This window comes from Macaca thibetana, chromosome 16, assembly GCF_024542745.1.
Source record: "Macaca thibetana thibetana isolate TM-01 chromosome 16, ASM2454274v1, whole genome shotgun sequence".
NCBI lineage: Eukaryota > Metazoa > Chordata > Mammalia > Primates > Cercopithecidae > Macaca > Macaca thibetana.
Window position 1 is genome coordinate 69,230,240 of NC_065593.1, and position 26,707 is coordinate 69,256,946.

A 26,707-nucleotide genomic window follows, 5' to 3' on the forward strand; every position below is an offset into this window, starting at 1 on the left:
CCTGGCTCCATAGCAAGGTTTCTGCTCCCCTTACGTTACCAAAATGATATTAACAAGGTTGACTGTGGCATACAAACTATCAAATACAGTGTCATTTTTTTCAGGGCTTTTTGATCGTTCAATATTTGTATGTAACTTCTTGGAACTATTTTCTTCAGTTCCAACAATGCACTGTTTTATGTCCTTGGAACCTGGCCATTTCTGTTTTATTTTTTCCCCCTCCTTTCAAATTCTAAGGTTCAGCTTGACAAAATCTTTTCTTCATTAAAACTAAATGTATCATGGAATTATCCATCAGCTCAATATCCATAATTCTTTATTGAAATTATTCCTAAATATGATTTTTTCATACAGTGGGAATGAGGACTTCCTTGATTTCATTTTCCTTAATCCATTACTTCACATTGAATTAATCATCAAGTTCTGATGATTTTTTTCTATATACTGTTTCTCATAGCTTTTCTTTATTTTTCACTATTAGCATTTGTTCCAGTTTGTTTTATTATATCATAGAGCAATAAAACTTCTAACTTTCACGTTCCCCATATGCTGACGATTTGATCATGTTAGAATCATTACTGATTTCCATAGTTACTAAAATTCCTTCTCATCTAGTCAGATTTCCTTATAATGCAAAGTAAACTATTTGTTATTCAATAAATAATTATTTATTGAGTGTATATTAAATGTCCTACCTGGGCATAATGGTAACTTATAATAATAATTACAAACCTAACTTTGGATATAGAAACCAAGACATAATCCCTCAGCATGTAAATACAGATGTCTAGTGACTCATTATGGTATTTATTATTGGTGCGATTACAACAATTATCTTTTGATGGTTTCACATTGGGTATGATCCAACATCTTATGGGAACAATTTAAAAAGGTGGTTTCCAGGAATAGCATGAGGAAGAAGCCATGGATTTATGAAGTTCTCTGGTTAGACAAGCTTTGCCCAGTCATCATCTCCTAGGTAGTTTTCCTTTTATAAACAATCTTAGTTTCAAGTAGAAAGAAATGTGCTTTTCTCTATCTTGCCATCGACAACAATTGCCTCTGTCTTTCCAAAATAGATATCATTTCCTCTGCAATGTTTTATATTAACTATCTGAAATTAAACAAAAGTTATATGTTTAATGTTCTTGTATATAATAGCAAAAGATAAATGAGTTTCTTTTTTAATGTATTATTTAATATGAGTAAATCTTGATTTATGAGGATTGTTAGAGAAAAAATACACATTATATCCAATAGCTCAAACTACCCTTAGTAGACTCTATAAATAATTAATTCTCATGAGAAATGTATTTATTTCAGCTGTGCATAATTACTACTCTTAAATTTAAAAATAATATACCAGAAATTTGCTTTCAACCACAGAAAAAGGAAAGTATACTAGCAAAAAATGCTCTTTTAATGTAGAATTCATAAAAATTGGCGTGTGTACAGTGCATTTCCTAAATACCAATCAAACTTATCAGTAACTATTTAAGAAGTATAATGAAGTCTGGATTTTGTATTTTTTTGAAAAGAGTTGATTGACAATAACAATTAAAGTGTATTGTTATGCCAGGCAATGCTTTAAGATGAGGTCAGCAAACTGTTTTTCTGTAAAGGCCAGCTAATAAATATTTCTGGTTTTGTGAGTTACCCAGTCAATTGCAACTACTCAAATTATAGTTGCCTTTTTAATAGCAAAGCAGCCATATTTAATATGTAAGCAAATGGATATGGTTGTGTTCCAATAAAACTTTATTTATAAAAATAGGTGGTGAACAGGATTTGGCCTATGGACCGTATCTGTGAGCCCTCAGCAAAGTACTTTATTTCTAGAATTTTGTTTAATGTAATTGCCTTAACACCTGCCTATGGTAGAAATGATTCACTTATCTCATTCTTAAATTAATTTTATGATTAATAAACAGTAGAATTTTAATATTTAAGAGAACACAGATATGTTAAGTGATCTTCAACTCTGCAGGTGTTAGTTATTATCTTAATTTTACATATAAAGAAACTGAGGCTCAGAAGCAGATAATTTGCCCAAATTGCATGGCTGATAAGGGGCAGAGAGCCCCGATTCACATTCTGACTTTTAGTAGAAGGAACAACAGACAATACAATATTAGATACAGAGCTGGGTGTTCAAGATTGTAAGTCAACACATAAACAGAATGAGAAATGAGGTAGAACTTATAAGAAATTCACAGGATCAGGAAACTTGGTAAGATGGCACATATCTAATGGAACAAAAACAGAGTTGGAGATTCCCAGAGCCAACTTATAATATCGTAGTAATTTTTTATTTAGGTTCATTTACATAAACCAGAACAGTCAGAGAATTACTTCCCAAAGTATCCTCTTTCCTATTTTTAGTGCATAACTGAATGTTTCGCAGAGTAAACAAGGAAATATCTACTTCTTCCCCCACCCCCAGCTACTGCAATTAGGTCATATTAGTAATCGGGTTCACTGAAAGTGTCTCCATAAATAGAATAAAATGTAAAGTTGAGGCGCTATCTGCTCTAGAACCCTGAACAAGTCTTTTAATCCCTTTGTGACCTCAGAAATAAAAAAAAAAAAAAAAAAAGTGGTTTGAGATAAATCATCCTAGAGAGGCTGTTTGGCCTAAAATATTTCTGATTATATATTTTTAAGGCAGTAAACTTAGATCTACCTCACATTTAAAAGTGTGTTGGAATATTTCAAATAAAAGATTTTTTAAATGCCATCATTTAATACTTCATACTATTTCACTATTAAGCCTTAAGAAAACATGAAGATAATATAACAGGTTCAGCCACTTTTTTCTCCGAATAACGCTAACTCCCTCTTACATTCCCCACCTCATTCTGAGACTCCAATTACAGGTTATTTAACACATTATAAGTATGTTCTATATGTCTCTTACATGCTTTTCTATTTTTTTCTCTTTCTCTGTGCTTCAGTTTGTATATTTTACATTGATTCAGTTCAGAACTCTTGTCATCTGTGTCTAATCCATTGTTAACCTATCAATTGAGTTCCATTGTTAACCTATCAATTGAGTTCTTAAGTTCATAGGTCACATTTTTGTTTCTAGACTGTTGTTCTAAATCTATTTATAGGTTCTAATTTTCCACTGAAATTCCTCATTTTTAAGTCAATATTTTTCCTTTGTTTTTTTTTTCTTTTGTATATTAATCTCAAGTATCTTAAGTTCTTATCTGCTAACCTGAAAATCAGAATCTGATTGTATTTTTGTGTGTTTCTTTGTGATATTGGCATATGCTCCTATTGCACAAGTAGAATAATTATTAATTATATGCTATTTATTTACTATAAAAAATGCAGGCATTAGATGATGTAACTTTCACCAGAAAAGGTTTGGAAATTGATCACCTGAATCCAATCGGGGCCTGAGCATGGGTAAGGTTGGTTGCAATCCTTAGGACTCAGTCTCCTTGTGGCTTACCCTTCATCCTTAACACTTGGCCCTTTGAGGATTTTGGTTGAGAGTTTGGGGAATGTGTCCGTGTCTCCAGCACACCAAGACTGTAGGAGTTTTACTGTGTTTCCAAAATCGTTTGCTTTAGTCTCTTGCTACCAGAAGCTTCAGAACATGAAGCATGTCTTTGGGAGAAAACCAACTCTGTGTTTTAGACCCCACTAAGTCTCTGATTTTGTGGCTTTGTGACTCTATCTTTGCAAAACTAGTAAAACCTCTACTGACTTTTTTTTTTTTTTTGAAATAGGGTCTCGCTCTGTCACCCAGACTAGAGTGCGGTGGCGCAATCTTGGCTCACTGCAACCTCCGCCTCCCGGGTTCAAGGGATTCTCTTGCCTCAGCCTCCAGAGTAGCTGGGATTACAGGCGCATGCCACCACGCCTGGATAATTTTTGTATTTTTAGTAGAGACAGGGTTTCACCATATTGGTCAGACTGTTCTCGAACTCCTGACCTTGTGATCTGCCCACCTCAGCCTCCCAAAGTGCTGGGATTACAGGTGTGAACCACTGTGCCCGGCCTCTACTGACTTCTTATCCCCCAGGAAATGTCTAATGCCTGGGTAAAGCCAGTATTCTCCACTTCTGCCAATTCTGAATGGGCAAATGCAACCTGGAAAAGGCCAGTGCACATCCTCATTCACCTTTGAACAGCTCTATTCTCTCTGGAGTTTCAGTTACTTTAATCCTCATTATTTCTTCTGTCCTGTAATTCCTTTAGAAATACGACTTTTGTAATTTATTCAGCTATTCTTATTGTTTCAGTAGAAGCCCTGGTCTAGTTAGAAGCAGAAGTAAAATTTTTTAATCTGATAAGGGTTATTTTCAAAATTCTACAAGTACACATCATGCTAATGCTACAGTTTCAAAGACTTACATCCTGAGATCAAAAACTAGAGTGGGATGTCATTTATCACCACATCTCTTCAGTATTATATTGAAGGACTTTGAAAGTGTAATCAAGCAATATATGCAAACAAACACTAAAATATGTAAGAACTGGGTAGCAAAAAAAGTCATTTTTTCAGAAGACTTAATAGTGTACAGAGAAAATTCAAAGAATCTACAGGTATTACTCAAACTAATAAATGAATTTTGAAACCAACAATTAGAAAATAAAATGCCAAGAAAAGAGATAGAATTGATCATAGATAGTTTGGCAATCTCTCTTGAGAGATGTAGAAGAGTTGTGTACAGAAAACTACACAGTCCTCAGATAAATTAAAAATCTAAGTGATGTAAACGAATCATGCTTATTCCTAGGTTAGAAGATTCGATATTGTAAAGATGTATCATATCCAAACTTATCTATACATTTAATACAATACCAATTAAAGTTCTGGGAGGGGTTTGTTTGCATTTGTTTGTAGAAACTGACAAGCTGATGCTAAAACTTACAAAGAAGTGCAAAGGGCCAAGAACTTTATAGAGAATCCTGAGGAAGAAGAAAGTTGGAGGATTCATCCTGCAGGATAGCAAGACATATGAAGACAATACAGTGTTGTATTAGCAGAAGAGAAGAAAAACTAGACCAATGGAACAGATTAGAAAATCCAGAAACAGACGCATACATATAGAATCAACTTATTCACAGCAAGGTATCATACTAGGGAAGGTGCAGTAAGGGAAATGTAGTCTTTTCAATATATTGCACTGGATCACTTATATATTTATGTTCTACATTTATGTAGATTAATAAACATGAAAATGTTTCCACTTTACAGTTTAGAAATGTTAAAAAAATTCTATAATATAAATAAATTATGATACTGGAGTTGTACAAGTGTTTCTTAAATAGAAGAGGGAAAGCACTAATCATAAAAGAGAGAAGTGTGAGATTAGACTTTTAAAATTAAGTTCTTCTCTTAATTAAAACTCAATATTAAAAGTAAACATGTAAGCCACAGGTTGGGAATATGCATCTATATATAAATACTATAAAATGTATGATATATCGGTAATAGAGACATACTTCTTATACATTACTTCATTGAAGAATATAAAAAACTCAATTTTTTAGAAAAAGTGAAAATATTGAGTGAGCACTTCACTAAAAATGAATAGAAACCACATAAAAAGATTGCAATACACTTAAAAAAGATGTACATTATTAGTTGTTAGGAAAATAAAAAGTCAATTTTAATTAAGCCACAATAGCAAAAATCAAAAATAAGTGACAATGTGTAATGTTGTCAAGATAGTGTAGCAACTATAATTTTCATATACTGCTGGTGGAATTTAAAAACTAGTACAGCCAGTTTGGGAAAACTGATAGTCTAATGAATTTGAACATGTTCATACTCTAAAATTCAGAGGTTCTATTTACACATATAACACACTTGTACTGTAAATGATGTCTAAAAATATTTGTAGCAAATTATTCATAATATCATGAAACTGAAAACAATGCAAGTGTTCATCTATAGTAAAATGAATAAATTATGATGTATTCATACAATAGAATATCATACAGGGATGAGAATTCTATGGTAACGTTACATGTAACATGGATGAATCTCACAGACATGATTTTGGGAAAAAGAAGCCAGATACAAAAAATGTATGTACTATAATATTTATATAAATGTCAAATAAAAGAACAAACTAATCTCTGATGCCAGAAGTCAAAATAATAGTCGCTTTAGTAAGGGAGAGGGTGAGAAGGAAGGACTCTGGAGTATTGCTAATAATCTCTATTTTGATTTTAGTGGTTAAAGAATTTGTTCATCTCGTAAAATGTATCAAGGTTGTAATTTAAGATCTGTTCATTTTATTTATGTGTCATAATTGAATAACAAAGGTTTACTAAAAGATGAGCTAGAAAGAGAATGAGTTGCATCCCTGTCACAGACTCAGTGTGTAGTGAAGTAGAATTAATGGACTCAGCCCTCGTTGTGACATTAACAGAAGTGACTCAGATTCACCTGAATACAATCAACTCAAGAACAGGTATGTACAAAAGGAAGCACATGAATTATTACAAAAATGTTACCTGACAGCACGCAACTACGTGATACCTTTCTTTCTTTGTTCCTTTTTCAATAAACGCAGGCAGAATATGTAAAATAAAAGTCGATTGACTTTTAAATACATGAAATTTATAGGCATTGATTAAACAAAGGATTAAATAGATAAGGGAAAATATTAGAAAAGACTGAGTCATTTTCTTAAACATGTGATTGAGTGTTCCGTGTTTGTGTGTGAGAAAGAGAAAACAAAAAAAGAAAAGGGAGAGAAACAGATCACTCAACAATTTTTTTCAGTGATACATATTCATCAAAGACAAGTACAACTATATGAATATATGAATATGAATTATTAAATTCTGCAATACAGATGTTTTTATTGGGCACAGGTAGACTATATCTTTAAATTAATGCAGATAAAATAAGTGATGGCTCATGAAATTAGCAGAACTCTTTATATTCTTTTCTTTCTATGAAATCAAGTGACTGTGCAAGTTTGCCATTACTCTATTCACTGGGTGTCGAAATAGTGAAAATTCACTCATTCTAAAATGCTAGTGTATTTGGTTTGTTTTTAATATTATATTATTATACTCATAATATTTTCTTTAGTCAAAACAAATATTTGAATTTTTTTTTAGTGCACTTCTCATCACTTTGACTTAAAAATAATTAATTTTAAAGTGATGACTATAACACCCTAGAAGATCAAGCTTTTCTGGAACTGCACATTCCAAAATTCCATATTAATTAGATACAAATGAAGTCATACTCTTCCTTCTCTTTTTGTCTGATTAATGGTTAAGTAATGGATTTTAAATGAGCATAATTAGATGCAAACTTCTTACTGTTCTTATAAAGTCTTTATCCCAATTTAGCTATCAAATACCTGTTTAATAATTTTTCATTTTGTCTTTGCATAGAGTATATTGCTCAAATTTTGGAAGAGCCTTCTAGCTTTTCAAATAACATTTATGCATCCATGGAGACCTGGTAAGACCCAATATGTAAACATCTTTTAAAATATATTATTTAGTGTTCTTTCATAAAATATCCAACAGCCTTTGCTCCCAACCTACTGTGTGAACTCTGCATCAGAAACTTACGGAGATTCAAGTGGAGACATGAAAATGTGGACTTTATGGACGGACGAGGTGGCTCAGGCCTGTAATCCCAGCACTTTGGGAGGCCAAGGTGGGTGGATCACTGGAGGTCAGGAGTTCGAGACCAGCCTGATCAACATCGTGAAATCCCGGTCTCTATTTAAAAAAACAAAAATTAGCCAGGTGTAGTGGCAGGCACCTGTAGTCCCAGCTACTTGGGAGGCAGAGACAAGAGAATTGCTTGAATCCTGGAGGTGAAGGTTGCACTGAGCCAAGATCATGTCACTGCACTCTGGCCTGGCTGATAAGACCGAGACTCCCTCTCAAAAAAAACAAAACAAAACTGGACTTTACAATTTGCTTGCTATAATAATACTAGCTAACATACGTTTCTTATTTTTGTGCCTGGCACTGTTCTAAAACATTCTACATATGTTCATTTATTTATTTCTTGCAATAACACATAAGAAACCTACATTTTATAGATGAAAAAATGGAGGCTTAATTACATAATTATATACAGGCTCTAGATATTATGTGCTGTATAGTGATTATACAACTACGATACACCAAGAGAAAATTAGAAAGTGGGCCAGGCACAGTGGCTCACGCCCGCAATCCCAGCACTTCGGGAGGCCAAGGCAGGAGGATCATGAGGTCAAGAGATTGAGGCCATCCTGACCAACATCGTGAAACCCCGTCTTTACTAAAAATACATGGCTGGCACATGCCTGTAATCCCAGCTACTTGGGAGGCTGAGGCAGGAGAATTGCTTGAACCCAGGAGTTGGAGGTTGCAGTAAGCTGAGAGATCACGCCACTGCCCTCCAGGCTGGCTGACAAGAGGGAAAGAAACTCCAACTCAAAAAAAAAAAAAAAAAAGTAAGAAAACAAAATTAGAAAGTAATATAAGAATATATTTAAAAAATGTCTAACCTCTTTTTATAACTTCTAGTAATATGGAAAGAAAAAATAATATTGAATACTCTGTTTCATTTAACAATTTATACTTTTAGCGTGTTCACCCAAATATTTGATAAAAGCAGAAGATAATATTTATTAAAAATAAATACCTGTACAGATTACTACAATAAATGAGACTTCTTCCAAAAAACTGATTACGGAAAGCAACTTCCTTTTATTGGAAAACAAGTATTTTGAACAGATTTTATAACCTGAAAATGATTCTATCAGGACACGAGCAGTCTCCTGCATTATAGTTCTGCTTTAGAATTTTATATTAAAATCCTTTTAAAAATTTAGCCATATTACAAACTGCAGTACAATCCACCTTCCATATCCAAAGTTTCCACATTCATGGATTCAACCAACCATGGATCAAAATTAGCAAAATAATAAAAATAAACAACGGACAGGTGTGGTGGCTCACACCTGTAATCCCAGCACTTTGGGAGGCTGAGGCGGGTGGATCATGAGGTCAAGAAATGGGGACCATCCTGGCTAACACAGTGAAACCCCATCTCTACTGAAAAAACAAAAAATTAGCCGGGCGTGGTGGCAGACGCCTGTAATCCCACCTATGTGGGCGTTTGAGGCATGAGAATCGCTTGAACCCGGGAGGTGGAGGTTGCAGTGAGCTGAGATCGCACCACTGTACTCCAGCCTGGGTGACAGAGTGAGACTACATCTCAAAAAATAATAATAATAAAATAAAATTAAATTAAATTAAATTAAAATAAAAAATACAATAATAAAAAAAAAAAATCAATACATCATAACAACTATTTACAGATTAGGCACTATAGGTAATCTAGAAATAATTTTATTTAAAGCATACAGGAGAATGTGCATAGGTTATATGCAAATATTATGTCACTTTACATGAGACTTAAGTAATCTTCAATTTTGTCATCCACAGGGGGTCCTGGAACCAGTCCCCCGAGGATGCCAAGGAATAACCATACTTTATGCCTAAGCTACAAAATAAATGCTTACACGCGCGCACACACACACACATTTTAATGTGGAGATGTATGTGTCTGCATTTTTCCCACAAAAAGAGCTATAAAAAACCAGATTCTTAAACTGAAGTCTATAATCTTGAAACACAAAAAACGTAATTCATGAAATCATGTTAATTATTGGATTAGATGCATTACATAGGAAGTAGAAATGACGTTTTTCAACAGAAACATTTTCTCTTCTTCCTCTGCGAAGGGAGTTAACACAGTGTCGGGAGACACGCCATGAATCTCTCCTGCTCTTTTGTGTTTTGGGGCCATGGCCGTTCTCAGGATCGTGCTTGCAGTGAACAACCTTGAGAGATGAGGCACTGTCTCTCCACACCTCGCGCCTCCAAAGTGCAGGCTTGCTTACTTCTTGCTTTAAAAGTACAGCAATGTTTTGTAGTTTTCCTTGCAATGACCTTTCACCCCCTTGATAGCTGTATTCCTAGCTATTTTGTTATTTTTGTAACTAATATAAATGGGATTGTGATATTGAATTGGTTTGACTCTCAGCTTCAACATTATTGATGTATAAAAATGCTACTGATTTTTTTAACATTGATTTGGTATCCTGAAACTTTACAAGGCATTTATCAGTTCTAGGAGCCTTTTGGCGGAGTCTTTAGGGTCTTCTATTATCAGCAGAGAGATAGCTTGACTTCTCTTTTTGTTGGATGACTTTTATTTCTTTCTCTTGCCTGATTGCTCTGGCTAGGACCTCCAGTACCATAGGCTCATGTAACAAACGTGCACCAGTATCCACCAAATCTAAAATAAAGTACAGGTTTTCAAAATCTCTATATTATTGTAGCTTACATTTCAGCAAGAGAGGCACAAGACAAACATACAAAAATAACTACACGAACCCAAGCAAACATTAATTTCCAAATAGTGATATGTTCTATAAAAACAACAGAGTGTAATTCAATAGAAACAAAGCAAAACCATATCGAAGCAGTGGATTATTTGTTTACTTTCCATATGGGCATGGAAGGGAAAATAAAGAAGGTCAAGAAAGCATGGCTTGGTCCTGGCAGGGTGACTCACACCTGTAATACCAGCACTTTGGGAGGCCAAGGCAGGCAGATCACATGAGGCCAGGAGTTCAAGACCAACCCGGTCAATATGGTGAAACCCTGTCTCTACCAAAAGTACAAAAATTAGCCATGTGTAGTGGTGCATGACTAATCCCAGCTACAGTGGTTAGTGGAGATTGAGACCATAGATAAGGTCACAGTGGAAAGCTGTTCTAATTAGAGACTGAATGAGGAGAAAGAATGAGTCATAGTTTTCTAGACAGGGGTGCAGTGAGCATAAAAGTCCTAAGTGGTAGAATGAGACTCATGGGTTGGAAGAAAAAAAAAAAAAAAACACAGACCTGAGTGGCTTGAGCCGTAACAGCAAAGCATAATGTGGGAACAGAAGACATAGATTAGGTCACATAGAACCGGATGGATGATGAAGGCATTGAATTTAATTCTAAATGTAGAGGAAGGCCATTGGAAGACCAAGCAAGGTGATTAACAAGATTTGATTTTACGTTTCACAGAAGATAACTAGTCGCTGAATGTACTTTTTTTGTCTTCTCTTCTACCTTTCATCCATAAGGTAACGAATGAATATATCTTTTTAAATTCAGTTAATTCAGAATCACTCCTTTTCAAGATGTCAACAAAATAAAATAATTCAAGAAATAAAATAAGTCAACAGAAAGGCCAAGATAAACTGTTGTAAGTTAGTAAAGTTGTTTTTTATTCCACTTCCTGCCAAAAAAGAGAGAGAGAGAAACATTTCTGCTTCACAGAGTTCTGAGCATGATCGTGTTATGTCTTAGCTAAATGGAATATGAACATCTGAAAAATAGTTAAGTCACAAAAGCATCCACCATTTCTTAAAAAAAAAAAAAAAAAAAAAAAAAAAAAAAAAACTTGGCTGGGCACAGCGGCGCACGCCTGTAATCCCAGCACATTGGGAGGCCGAGGCGCGCGGATCACGAGATCAGGAGATGGAGACCATCCTGGCTAACACGGTGAAACCCCGTCTCTCCTAAAAATACAAAAAATTAGCCGGGCGTGGTGGCGGGTGCCTGTAGTCCCAGCTACTTGGGAGGCTGAGGCAGGAGAATGGCTTGAACCCAGGAGGCGAAGCTTTCAGTGAGCCGAGATCACACCACTGCACTCCAGCCTGGGCGACAGAGCCAAGACTCCATCTCAAAAAAAAAAAAAAAAAACCCGTTCATCAAATATAACCTTATTGCTCTGAAAAACAAATCAGAATATTACAATATAATCAATATAAGATGACTATCCCTATTTTTTCCTTTTCAAAAAGGAAAGACATGTCTATACGATTCTCAGTTTTTTGAAAAAAAAAAAAGAGAAATTATCTAATTGTCACTCTTACTAAGGCAGAAATAATTTGGGCTTAATATTACAACTAGAATCCCTTACCATACTTACTTACCCTGGTATAATTAATATGCATTGTATATCTGCATCAAAATATCTCATATCCCACATAAAAATTTAAAAGAAAACTAGAAATCTTGACTTTGATTTAATAAAATGCTTCTTGACATTTGTGCAAAACAAAATAGAATAACAACATCCTAATAAAGTTGGAAGGACAAAATAACTGGGTTATAGGCTCATTATGGGATATGTTCATGAATGTGATATCCATTTTTTTCCTGGAGGTTTAGATTTACAATTTGAAAGAAATAGGTTGTGCTTTGTGGCCTCTGGCATTCCATAATTCAAAGTTTGAAAAGAAACATGACTTTAGGGCAGGTAAGAAAGTAGCAGGCCATTTTGGTAGGGAAGTAATGGAAAATTTACCTTTCCCTTGGGGAGCACTATTCTGCAATATAAACACCTACCCACTAACACACAAGATCCAGTTAAACTTGTTAAGATCCAGTTAAACCAGTGTGGGAGCATAATTGTTTAAGGGTCCTATTTTATCTGAAAACTTTTACTCTTACTCTTCAGTTCCCATCCTAAAGTAAGCCCAGCCATAGTTCTTGGTCCACAGAGTTACTATGGGGGTGCGAACAATGTAACTCAATAATGCTCAATAATGTGCTTTTTTATTTTCTTTTTTTAACCTGGACTTTAATGTCTAAATAACATAAAGATTCTGAGTTTAGAATAATTATGATTAGCCATTTAATGCTTTAAAAGTGTTGCTTGATTGAATCTCCATTATCAAAATTTAGTGTTCTAAGACTATATAGTATAATCATATCACACAGTGCATCATTTTGTGTTAATCATTTTCTGGCAGGCAGCCTGTGAGATCCCCAGTGATCTCTGCCTTCTGGTATCTGTGCCTTGTTTAATCACTTCACCTCACTGTACCTGGTAACTCATTTCTAATGAATAGAATATGAATAGAATACTACAAAAGTGATGGGATGTCATGTCCAAGTGTAAGTTATAAAATGACTGTGGCTTCTGTCTTGTCACTTCCTCTCATTTGCTGCCTCTTAAGACCCTCTAGCTGAGGAAGCCATCTGTCATGTTGCGTGCTCTGTATGGTGGCCAATGGGGGTGAGTTTGCAAGTTGATCCTTCCCTGGTCAAGCATCGAGATGACTGCAGCCTTGGTTGGCAATCTCATTGCAACCTTATGAGAGACTCGGAGCTAGAGATACCCAACAAAGTCATATCTATAGAAGCTGTGAAGTAATAAATAACTTATTTCAGGTAACTAAAACTGGGAGTAATTTGGTACACAGTAAAACAAATGCAGTCTTTTAAAATATTGTTGTTAAAGCATTTTCATTAAGAATTTGCTATATAAATAATAATAAGTGCCTATGTATTCATGGATTCCTAAAATTCCATGAAATTTACCCATCCATTCTTACCCCTTTTGCTCTATTTACTTTCATTAGTCATGGGTTTATTTTGTACTGTAATATTTATTTGGGAGTACAATTTGATGGTACAATTAAATCCCTTAATTTTTGACAACATTCTGCTTTTAATAAATGTTCAGTACAAGGTACTCCTCACATGCTTTCTGAATCTGAATACAGTTATTTAAAATAAATAACAATATACCAACAAATTATGTTACCTACTACCAGCATAAATGTAAATTATAAAAAGAAAAACAACTCGATTTCCTAATGCCTCCTGTTTATCTAGTCACTGCTCAAAAATTCAGAAATAATAATATAATGATTTTGTTCTTGCTTTATAATCTGGAGAAACAGTAATGACCACTCAATTGCAATCAAGTAATAGAAACTTGAACTTGGGAATGGCCATCAAGACTTCTTGTTTATTATTGTCTCTACTTTTCATTTTTGGATGATGGATTTGTTCAAGAAATGCATATTTTGTGATTAAGAGCCAGACTTCTCCCTGGGTTGTGTTCCTTTCTGACTACTGCTTTCAAATACAGTTCTGTGCTACATTAAATCCAATGAACAAACTTATTTTTCTAAAGCTTGTAAGGCTAAACTTGCTCCTAAACACAACAGGTTCAAGCACACTATTTTACATACATTTTATCTAAGAACTACATGTAAAAATAATATTTAGTATCAATAAGATATTGATAGTGACAGGAGGCAGCCAATTGCCTAGGTAGATAGGGGTGGGCACCCAGTGAAACCCCACCTCCAAGCTGAAGACCGTTTAAAGCCTGAAAGCCAAAATACAAGTGAAATCCTCAGACTTAATTGAGAACTTGTCTTCCTGTTTGGTGCGCTCTCCTCTGATTGACACCCACCCTCCACCTCTTTTACATATGCTTTCCTCTGATTGATGCCCACCCTTTACCTATTTCACATATACCTTCCCTTTCCTAATTAGTTTTCTACACTGTTGTGCCCAACTTTGAGTGATGCATTTTACTTTAACTTTTTTTTGCATACTCACAAACCAATCAGCACGCACTCCCCATACTGTGCCTATAAAGACCCTGGATTCAGTTGGTAGAGGATAAGATGACCTGACTTCAGGTAAGAGACAACCTGACTTTGGGGAAAATGACCTGCCCTTCCCATCCCCTCTCCAGCTCCCCTCTCCACTGAGGGCTGTTTTCATTGCTCAATAAAACTCTCCACCTTCACTATCCTTCAACCATCTGTAGGGCCTCATTCTTCTTGGACACTGGACAAAAGCTTGGGACCCACTGAGTGTGGGTACCCAGAAGGGCTGTCACACCAGCCTTTTGCCCTTGCCCACAGAGAGGAGTTGCCCCACACAATGAGGCAAGGGGCCAATTAAGCTGCTAACACACCACCATCCGAAAACAGTGGAACTAAAAGAACACTGTAACACCCCCTCTGGGGCTTCAGGGTTGCAGGCACCCTCAGCTGGATGCCACCGCATTCCCCTTGAGGTGACACACCTGGTCTGGCCACAGGCCCTGCACAGAGCTCATTTCTGTGTAGGTGCTGGAGTGGCCTGCTGAATTCCACACTGGCTCACTCACATGCTCCCTCCTGCAAGGGATTGAGTGCCAGGGGACAAGTATAGACGGTACCCCTGCAGTGAGTCTGGCAAAGGGCCCAAGAAAAATCCTGCATCAATGTTATTATATATTTTTCTAAAAGTCAAAGGCTATAGGAAAGCCAAGTAAGCCTTCTAGGATTAATCATCAGGAAAATCAAGTCACCTAAACGTTTACATTTAAATTATCTCCACCACACTCCCTTCTACCTGATGGCCAGGTGATGAACTGTGAATTTTTAAGATTATATAAATCAGTGTTTTTTCTAGAAAAAAAAAGTTTCAAGGCTTCCAACTGCTCTTCCCTCCAAAACTCTAATTAAATAGATCAAAAATAGACAAAAAGAAAAGTTTATGAAGGTGAAAATGGTAGGGCTGGCTTCTAAGTTTATATTTTAAATTCTTTTTTTTTTTTTTTTTTTTTTTTTTTTTGAGACGGAGTCTCGCTCTGTCACCCAGGCTGGGGTGCAGTGGCGCGATCTCAGCTCACTGCAAGCTCCGCCCCCCGGGTTCCCGCCATTCTCCTGCCTCAGCCTCCCGAGTAGCTGGGACCACAGGCGCCCGCCACCTCGCCTGGCTAGTTTTTTTGTATTTTTAGTAGAGACGGGGTTTCACCGTGTTAACCAGGATGGTCTCGATCTCCTGACCTCGTGATCCGCCCGTCTCGGCCTCCCAAAGTGCTGGGATTACAGGCTTGCGCCACCGCGCCCGGCCTATATTTTAAATTCTTGATATGGGAATATATATTTATAGCCAAACTTTTTTCCAATTGTCTTTGATTTCCATTGCAATTCACAGTAAAAGTGATATCAAAATAATTTCCAAAATATTTTATTTGCTTTTGGCATGAGATTAAAACACAGAGATCAAACTTTCCCAAAACAAAATTTGATCCTGATAATAAATAACTAAACTATAATTTATATGTAAAACAAAATTTATTCAATAATCTTGTGGTAAAATACAAGAACCTACTTTAATCACTTTTAGCTGAATACACAGGTCCATCTCTAAGAGTGCAGGGTGAAAAGGAGATGATGTAGTGTCAAATGAGAAGTTTTGAGACCTAAAAGTAGATCGTCGAAGAAGGTTACATGATCCCTTGTGCAGATTTCAATCTGCATTAAATATGTTAAATGTAAAAAAAGGGGTGTTGTTTTGGTTTCAAGTGGCAGACAGGATATATGCTACACATTTCAAAATAAGGAAGGAGATATTTGTGATAACTGTCTGTATCACTAAAATCCACTAAAGAAGTCTGGAGAAAGAAACCACAGCACAGGATGAATTTAAGAAGGCAAAGATGCTAAAAGAAGACAGGAGGAATGAGGCCCAGGACCAATGAAAGAATATAAAGCTGTTAAAGAGTTTGGGGTAAGTGTTAGGCATTGTCACTGCCTTGGTGAAGGTGGGTGTAGGGAGATTCCCACCTAATGGGAGCTAGTGCTCTCAGTAGAGGGACACAGCCAACACAGGGAACAAAGAAAAGAGAGAGAGAGAGAGAAGAAATCAATGGCCATTTTCTCACTCACCTCTTGCTCCCTGTACTCTCAACAGAGCTTCCCATTGTGAAACCAGCTGGAACCCAAAGAGCAAGGGATGTTGACCTTAGGGGTCAGCCGGGTGATGCCCAGAGGCGAATAAAAAAAATAGTAGATCTAGAGGGAAAAAGAAAAGAAATCCAGCAAAGTGACCTGACTTGAAGCATTGGTAGGAGAAGCATCAATACCAGTGAAAAGCCTAGCAGAGTATATGGTAAAAAGTAAAGGCTCAATTACTGATACTCATAATATTATTAGTTATCATTATTCTTTTGTGAAAAACAAAAGAGATTTAAAAACCGGAAAAAGAAAAAATAAGAGGAGGAGGAAGGAGGGACTTTTCAAATTCACTGTGTTGCATATTTTTGACTAAGTGTTGGTAAAATCATGAGGCCACAAAATGCATTTAAATCTGTTCAGTCCTTTTATGTACTGAATATTAATTAACTTAATGACTTTCTTAATGTCATGAAGGGGAGTTTCTTCTTCTCTGATGCCACAAAGAACAGTTTGTTATCTTGACTCTTCTTGACTATAGCATTTTGAAATGAGAAGAAAAATCTTTCTATGTGAACTAACGTATCTATTTTTAAATAACCACCATTTTAAATGGATTTCATTAGGATAAGTCCTAAATATAAGTTTTCTTAAATAACTTTTAATGACAAATATGTTTTGCTTCTACTAATTCAAATAGAAATAAACATTTTAAAATATCTTTCACAATTTTTGAACAATTAAATGAATGTTTCAGTATGCATAAGCAAGAATACATTTCATAAGTGAACAATATAGCTCAGAATTATAGTTCATAATAATCACTTTATGTAAACTTGGAAACAAGAAACAAAATATGTGCCAGAAAAGCATAGGATTAAAACCCCACACTTGTGAAATATATTTGATTTCAGAACCAGAAACTTTGCATGTGAGAGAAATATTTGAGAAACTTTTGTCTTAATACTTTTGACACTTCAACACCTTATGTTGACAAAATGACTATTATACATTGTTACAAAAGTTCTCTAAAATGAAATAATTGGTATGTGAAAATTAGGAAATATTGTAATCCCTAATGTTTCTGTTATTTCCTTCATATAGAGAAAGCCTGCATGTTAAATTTTTCAAGACCTCCTATCTTACTAAAGTTTTGTTTGAATGGAAAAAACATTCTATTGGCACTTGCTAAATTCATTCTTTGTGTCCAACTGTAATATCTCAAGACACACACTTACCTGCTTCTGATAGTTGGTGAACATGCAGAGTTGGACGTGGCTCTGGGGATTAACACCTGTGTATCTACTGATTTAATCAGTGATTTCTTGTGCTGATCATTAGAGTACTGGCAACAAGACTCATCCTTATATCAATGTTTATTTAGAATGGCATCATGGCAATGCTGAATTCTCACCATAAGTAGTTGGGAGACAGAGAGAAAAAGTAACCAGGGGCAAGGGAGAGAGGGAGGAAAAGATTATAAAGGACATCTAAATGGAATAAAGTTTATTGGCTCTTCTCTTTGCTTGATTTTTGGTACTGTTTTTTCCTCTGAATCTTAAATGACACTCATGACCAATCTGTTTTCTGATCAATGTTTAAACTGAATCAGTGTTTATGAAAACAAAGGAAGTGCTTTGATTTGAAAAACTTCCTCTGTACAGCTGATGGTGTTTTAACACCCAGGCATTAATCTATGCTGGGGCCTCTAATGGTACCAACAGTTAATCTTATATGTGTTGGTATACTTGCTCTTGTTCTTCCAGACTTAACATTCTTTTATTACAGAGTCAATAGAAGGAAGAGAAAGAATTCTCAGTATAGATGCACATTACAGAATTTACTGACTGTATTCCTGGATTATTGTGCTGATACTGACTCTGAGAGTTCATCTCAAATTGTGCTTTTCCTATGTCTTCTATCCCAAAATACATAGATGTGCAAACACATTTTGTTGTTGCTGGTGAGGTGGTTGTTTCGGATGGTAGTAAAGAATAATTTTGGCATTAGGGAAAAATATTTCTGTCTATTGTGAGGTGACTCTTTAAGTAGAGTTCTTGATAGCTTGTTATATACACCAGCTAAGAGGCATCCTTACAAGCCCAAGTCTGGATGGAAACTCAAGATGATGATTTAGTCAGTTTTTGCATTGCTATAAATACATACCTGAGACTGAAACATTTATAAAGAAAAGAGTTTTAATTGGGTCATAATTCTGCAGGGTGTACAGAAAGTATAGTGGCCCCTGCTTCTGGGGAGGTCTCAGGAAGCTTCCAATCATGGTGGAAGGCAAAGGGAAGCAGGCACATCTTACGTGGCTGGAGCAGGAGGAACAGAGAGAAGGGACAGATGCCACACACTTTTAAGCAGCCAGATCTCATAAGAACTCTATTATGAAAACGGCACCAAAGGAATGGTGCTAAACCATTCATGAATGATCCACCCCCACGATCCAGTCACCTACTATTAGGCCCCAGCTCCTAATTAATCCCCAGTGATTACAATTTAACATGATATTTGGATGGGGACACAGATCCAAATCATATCAATGGTCAGTGGGGTCATTATGAAATATTTGTCCATCGTATTAGTCCTCACACTGCTAATAAAGACATACTCAAGACTGGGTAATTTACAGAGGAAAGAGGTTTAATGGACTCTCAGTTCCACATGGCTGGGGAGGCCTCACAATCACGGTAGAAGAGCAAGAGGCATCTTACATGGCAGCAGGCACGAGAGAGAGCATGTGCAGGGGAACTCCTCCTTCAGATTTCATGAGATCTAAAACCATCATATCTCATGAGACTTATTTACTATCACAAGAAAAGCACGGGAAAGACCCACCCCATGATGCAATGACCTCCCACTGGGACTCTCCCATGACACGTGGAAATTGTGGGAACTACAATTCAAGATGAGATTTGGGTGGGGACACAGCCAAACCATGGTATCCATTCATCCCTCTTTAGACCCATGATTGTATTTGGAGGTGCATTGTATATTCTAGATGAGCAGAAGCACATTCAATGTGTTTTAACTTATTGGTTGGTTGATTGTTTCTTTCTTTTTCCAAAAAGCAATTAGGCTCTTTGGAAATTTAAAGTTAAGCTAGAAATAAAACCTTACTTGTTAAATCTTACAGTCTCATGGGACAAAGAACGTATCAGTAAATATATAGCTAGCACACACCTATTATGAATCTTAGAAAAAAGACAGGTACTAAATTAATAAATGTAAATAAATAATGACAATATACATGCTAAAATGAAAGTATGTATATGCTAATAGGAGTGATATAGATAGGAGTGAGGAGTGGATGCTTTGATGGGGGAAGAGAAAAGCTCAGAATTTAACAAAAAAGTTCTAAACTAATCTATGGAGGATACAACATTTGCTGGTTGCTAAATTGAGGTAGCTTTTTCAACAGAAGGCATAACATATGCAAGCATGGAAACTCATGATGTGTCTGAAGAACTGCAAATAGGCTAGTATGTCTTATCTGGAGGACACAATAGAGAGTGGCTGTAGACAAGATTCAAGAGGCACTCAAGTACCGAATGATGGAGAGACTTGTTTGTTATCTTATTTGAGCTTTAGCAGAAGAAGATGAGTAACTGTGAAAGGAATCAAAGGAAAACAATGGAATTTTCAGCTTTAAATTTGGAATGATCACTCTGACAGAATGTGGACCAACGACATGTTAGATAGATCTTTTTTCTCTTTACCATTTGTGGAGTCAAAAGAATAAAGTACAAGGCTATGATGGCTGAAAAACCCCCGTCAACAGGCTCATATAGCTCCTCTCATGTTACACATGGGAAAACTGAGACTTACCAAGGCTGCATATGTTTATGTCATAAACGGAAGAATCAGGCCTCTCTGATTCCAAAGTCTGAATGTGTTTTTTACTAAACCACAGTGCTTCCCTAATGTGACCGTTTCGTCCTCAGAATCACCCTCCCTCTTTGAACTCTCTTACGGTGTTTATTTTGTTCTACCTCGAATTACTTAAAACTGTTGCCTTCTTTTAAGCCACATATTTTGAGAGAAAAGGATATGCATTGTCCATCTTTTAAAATTATTGGTGTTTTAGCACATTTTCTTATACTAATAGGTGCTTGACACACCTATTAAATAAATATATAAATAAATTTAAGTAAATATAAATGTCATCAAACATGAGCTGAGCAATTCGGCCCTCTCTCATTTGTGTTAGTAAAAACGTCATTAGGTAGAAAGGGATAGGGTTAAAAGCCTTCTATTGTTTAAAAGATCAATAATAAAAGCTGTCTTGCTTTCAGGCCACAGATTCCTCAGATGGTGTGAACACTTCAGTGGTCAAAGTGTCAGGGTGTTAGAGAATCCATCCTCCATTTAAATTCATTAATTCTTTATCAGTTTCTTAAATTCAAGATAACAAAGCAATTTTCTTTCTTCAAATTTATCATGGAGGTAATTACTGTCAGGTGTCTTGAAGAGATAATGTGGATTAGTATCACAACCGATTATTCAAATTCTGGAAAGACACTCTTAGCAGTAACTTCACATTCCATTTAGTATAAGAAAATGCAAGACAATTTATAACCTTTCTTACATAAGCCAATTAACAAAAAACTATTATTCTTTATTTTTATAACATAATACCATATGTACTTTGGACGATAATGATTCACAAGAGATGCATTTATTCATTTATTCCTTTAGCACATGCTTATTGGGTGCTATTCTGTGGTAGGCTCTGCTAAGTGAACAGAAATATACTTACTCAATGCCTTAATCGAGCTTATATTATGGGAGAAGTTCAGTGTAGTGCAGGAAGAGGTGTGCGTAAGATGGTAAAAAATATTCAAAACTTCAAAACTATAATAAGCACAAATCAACAGGCCATAGGGCCCTAAATGAGAGTGTCCTTGGCTGGTTAGCTAGAACGTTATTTGAAAGATTAGCCAACTCACCTGTACCTCAGCAAGAGTTGTTGGTGCACTTTCAAAATGAAGAGCATACCATTGTTACAGGGAGGGTCTTTGTTCTTAGAGCTCCCAAGACGTGGTAGGCTGCTCCCAAGATGGCAGCAAGCCTTTTGTTCTCTGACCTGGGGTTCTTGGCCTCATGGATTCCAAGGAATGGAACCTTGGGCCATGTGGTGAGTGTTGTAGCTCTATTAGAAGCTGTGGGGGTCACGGAAGAGAACCGTGGAACGCAGCAACTAGTGTTCAGCTCAATTAGGACGAACCTGGACACTTAGCCTTGCAGGAACAATGGCAAGCCTCTAGCCCAGTCAAGAGCAGCAATGGGCGCCTCCCTGGGTCAGAAGCACAGCAGACACCCTGCTGGATCTGGAGGGGTGGATGTCAGCGGCGGGTCTGTGACTGCGGCAAACAGCAGTGGTGGACAGCAAATGAAAGCTCAGCACGAGCCATAACAAACACGGACCAGAAGAGTGTGCAGTTGCAAGATTTAATAGAGTGAAAACAGAGCTCCTATGCAAGGGAGGGGACCCAAAGGGGGTTGCCGCTCCCTGCTGGAATGCCTGGGTTTATATCCCAATCATTGTCCCTCCCCTTGTGCTCTTAGGCGATATACGATTTGACAGTTTCTTTACCTCCTGTTTTTAGCCTAATTTGTATTTTAGTGAGCCCTCTTTACTACCTGATTGGTTGGGTGCGAGCTGAGTTACAAGCCCCGTGTTTAAAGGTAGGTGCAGTCACACTTCCCAGCTAGGCTTAGGAATTCTTAGTCGGCCTAGGAAATCCAGCTAGTCCTGCCTCTCACCATGGAAACTGACCATTGAAGATGGTGGAGTATAGCAGGCTCCAAAACCCAGTGAAATGAAATCAAAGGTTAAAGATAGGAAGGAAGAAGGTACACCAACACACCTGCAGAAAAGTGAGCAACCAACCATAATCTTGTAAAAAAGAGAGGTTGAAAAAAGAAATTAAAATGTCTGGTACTTTTTACAATAGCTTTAAAAACTCCAGAAACAGTCCAGAAAAGAGAAAAATGTTAAAATTTTTATTTAGTGTTTTATTTCTGGGGAAGGAGAATACATGAGGGATGGAAGGGGATTGTATATTCGTTCATTTTCATGCTGCTTATAACAACATACCCGAGACTGGGAAGAAAAAGAGGTTTAATTGGACTTACAGTTCCACATGGCTGAGGAGGCCTCAGAATCACGGCAGGAGGCAAAAGACACTTCTTACATGGTGACAGCAAGAGAAAATGATGAAGCTGCAAAAGCGGAAACCCCTGATAAAACCGTCAGATCTCACGAGACTTATTCACTACCACGAGAACAGTATGGGAGAAACCGCCCCCATGAATCAAATTATCTCCCACGGGGTCCTTCCCACAACATGTGGGAATTATGGGAGTACAATTCAAGATGAGATTTGGGTGGGGACACAGCCAAAGCGTATCAGGCAGATAGGCACCTTGTGGAAAACCAAGAAGAATCATCAGAGTGGATCCACTCACTTCTATGACAAGGCCGCCCCGGAATTTGGCTGTCCTGCCAGGGGCGATAAAAACCCGTGGTGGAAGTGGATGGAATGCACTCTTCACTGCTTGGAATGGGCACTGGCACAGGATGTTCAGGCCCCAGAAGAAAGACAAGAATAAATGTCCACAAGCAAAGAACTCAAAGTGGTTTCAGAGGCTCTCTGGCTACACCCACCACTATTTCCTCAGAGAACAAAATGGAGATAAGAAATCAGCTTCCAAGACACTAGTAAAGTGCAAGATGCAAGTCCAGACTGGGAAAGACCAACTAAAACTTGAGTGTACCAGGGCAGACACAAGGTTGTTCTGCGAAGAGAATCTTGTTCAATGTGAACAGCTATATAAAAAGGAAAGTTCTGATACACATGCAAACATCATCCACACACATGAATAAACACAAGACATACAACACATACACATAAAAATTATGTTTAAAAATGACCAAAATCTTGAAGAAAATGTAACCCCTGGCACATGGTAGAGAAATAGTTCCCCGATGAATACTTTAAATAATTTTAAAAACTTAATGAAAATTCAATAAAACACATTCCAAAACACTAGACTACTTAAAAAATTATTTCATAAACCATAAAATATTTGAAAAGATCAGAAATTATTAAAATATAACAAATACATTAATAATATGTAGAAACCAGAACAAGAGAGCCAAAACCTTCATTAATGTCATGTTGTTGAAACCTGAGATAATGGCAATAAAGAAAAAAATAGTGATTCTCACAACTACAGAGATGATAGCTTCAGAAGATAAAAACAGTATGGTCTAAGAATCCTTGGCATCCTTAATATAAAGTATCCAACAAATGTGGCAGAACTATTCTGAATATAATATAGGCAATTGTTTCTGGAACCAAGGAGAAACTGAATTCACACATTTTCTTCTGTGTTAGAAAAAGAAAAAAACATAAAATAATTGGCACTAAAGCATATTCTGGTTAAGTTTTTGAACATCAATGATAAAGAAAGACTAGTTTAAGTATCAGTAAAAATAGAGCAAGTCACCCACAAGGGATAAATATCATGCTAGCTTTGGACTCCCCTGCAACTTTCAGTGCCAGAGAAATTAGATTACTGTCTATAAAATTCAGAAGAGAACCAAATTTGACCAAGAATATATTCTAACCAAGCAAAATTTTATCCAGTAAAGAAGGCAAAATGAAATATTAGCTCTTCCAAATTTAATATATTTTAAAATATATAAACTTATTGATGTTTATATCCAGCCATCCAAGAGATCAAGACAAAGAAGTTAAAAGCAGATAATAAATGATAAAAATACTGCTAGTAAGCACTAATTTCATTTGAATATAGAAGATTAAACAACTGCATCATTTTAGCTCAAGAATAGTTTATCATGCAAAATGATAAACTATGATGAATTAAAAATAATTACAGCAATTAGAATGGGAGAGAAAGGGAAGAGGTGGAAGTAGCTGCATATTACCTATTTTCTTCTAGAATAAAATCAATTGGTATTACTTAAAACATGATTGATAGATAGGAAGCTGTAATGATTTAGATATTTCAGTAGGCAGAATTCTAAGAGAGCCTCTAATATACTCACCCTGTAATGTTAATGTATAATATCCTGTATAACTCCTTTTTTGAGTTGGATATGATGAGCTGTCACTCCAGTGATTAGATGATGTTATGTGGAAAAGGTGAAGAAGTTTTGAAGATGTAATTTCTTTTCTCCTTTAAATTGTTTATGTCTGAATTTGTGTCTTCTTCACACTACTAACAATAAAATTATATTCATTATTGTAGTTGTTAGTAGTGGTTATGGTGATCAAGTTTGAGCCAAAATCAGTAGCTTTTTAGAACTCTTATGCTTTCTGTGTATTTTCACAACCAAGCAACAAATACACTGAGAGAAGTGTAAAATAGACATTTGAAGATTAGGATGTCCTTTAGTATTCATTGACCCGGAGACACATAGGTGAGCATAAGGATGTTAGGGCCTTCCGGAAGTGGTGCCACTGAGATTCCAATTTTGACTTCCTAAGTATTTTTAGTTAGGAGAATCTAGAGGGATAGCCTCAACTTAGCTGCTGGTAGAAAAAAGAAGAAAAAATGATACCAAGGTACTTAATGAAGGTCTCACAAGGAGGGAGGGATTCAGAGCTGGCTCTCCAAGATCTACACAAAGGTCGAAGCATAGGTGGCTGGTGTCTGCATAGTACGTGGCTGTGTGTGAAAGCCATAGTACACGGCTGGTTTCTACACAGGTTGTAGATCCTCTGAATCCCTCACTCCTGGTTGGGGGAATGCTTAGAAAAAAAGGATGGTCATTGGAACATGAAACAAAAGATCTCTCATTTTGGGACACTGCGAGAGCATCGGTGCTGTTTACTGCTGTTTCCAGGGTATAGATCCTCAAGGGCAACCCTGAGTGTATCAACTGAAGCAAAGGTGCTAATAAACAGGTTGGATTTTGCAGATATCTGTCTTTTGGCTTTCATTCCACATTTAGAATTAGAAATGATTGTTTTTAGACAGAAAAACCATTGGTGTTGCTGGACATGTGATAGAAAAAGAGATAAACAGATAGGGAGGGAAGGAGATAGATGGATGGATGGATGGATAGATAGATAGATAGATAGATAGATAGATAGATAGATAGATAGATACACAGATATAGATAGATAGAAATGCATGCATACATATACACACACTATTGTTCAATTCTTGTAACGACAGGGGGAACTTCAAGGAGGAACGTCTATACTTTCTGCCAAACAGGGACTTCAATTAGTAATTAACAAAACAATGTAACAATATATGTGGCAGCATTTATATCTTAAACTTGTGAACGATTTCCTATTGGTTACCTAAAAAAAATCTGGAATGACTTGTCACTCTGTTTAACTCAAATCTATACTATCTCCACTCAGAAATTCAGAAGCAGTGCATTATCCTTCTTTTCTATATACCTACAACTTCTTTTTATTTTAAAATTTCCCATAAAGAACTGTATTTTCTAGCTTCTTTGTAAGTAAGGTCCTCCCAGCTAACTTCCCAGTCTCCTAGCCAGCCTTTGCCGGTATTTTAAGCTTTAGCAACACAGAACTTCTTACGTTTCTCTGGAAGCATTTTCCTTACTGAGTGCAGTTTCTTGTGCTGTCCTCCATGTGCTTGCCTCCCCTTGACATGAGGCTGGACAGCTCCAGGTACAGTTTGCTATGATGCACTCAATATTCACCTTTGGTTCAAAGGGTTTCCTGAACTGATTGATTCCTCACACCTAGGCTAGATTTAGCGGGTTTGTTTTTTTTTTTCCTAATTGTTCCCAAGTGCAGTCTCCACCATTGCATGGGATCATATTTTATGTGTATTTGCATGTTTTTGTGTGCTGAGAACAGTATCTTACACATAAATACTTTTTAAAATACTTTTCACATAGAAAACTTATTAGGTAACTGGAAATATGCAATTCAAATTATTGCCTATGCTACCTTTTTGGTAGGATTTTTCATATGTAATTATACTTGCTTTGAATTGCTTTACTTTGAATTGAAAGAAAATTCAAAACAAGTAAGTTTACATCTGAACAACTCCCTCCATTTATTTAACTATTGAAACACTTGGAATGAAACCACATAGCTCACGTATTTGTTTGTTAAAAATATGCGCTTTTAAATTATCGTCCATATTTTA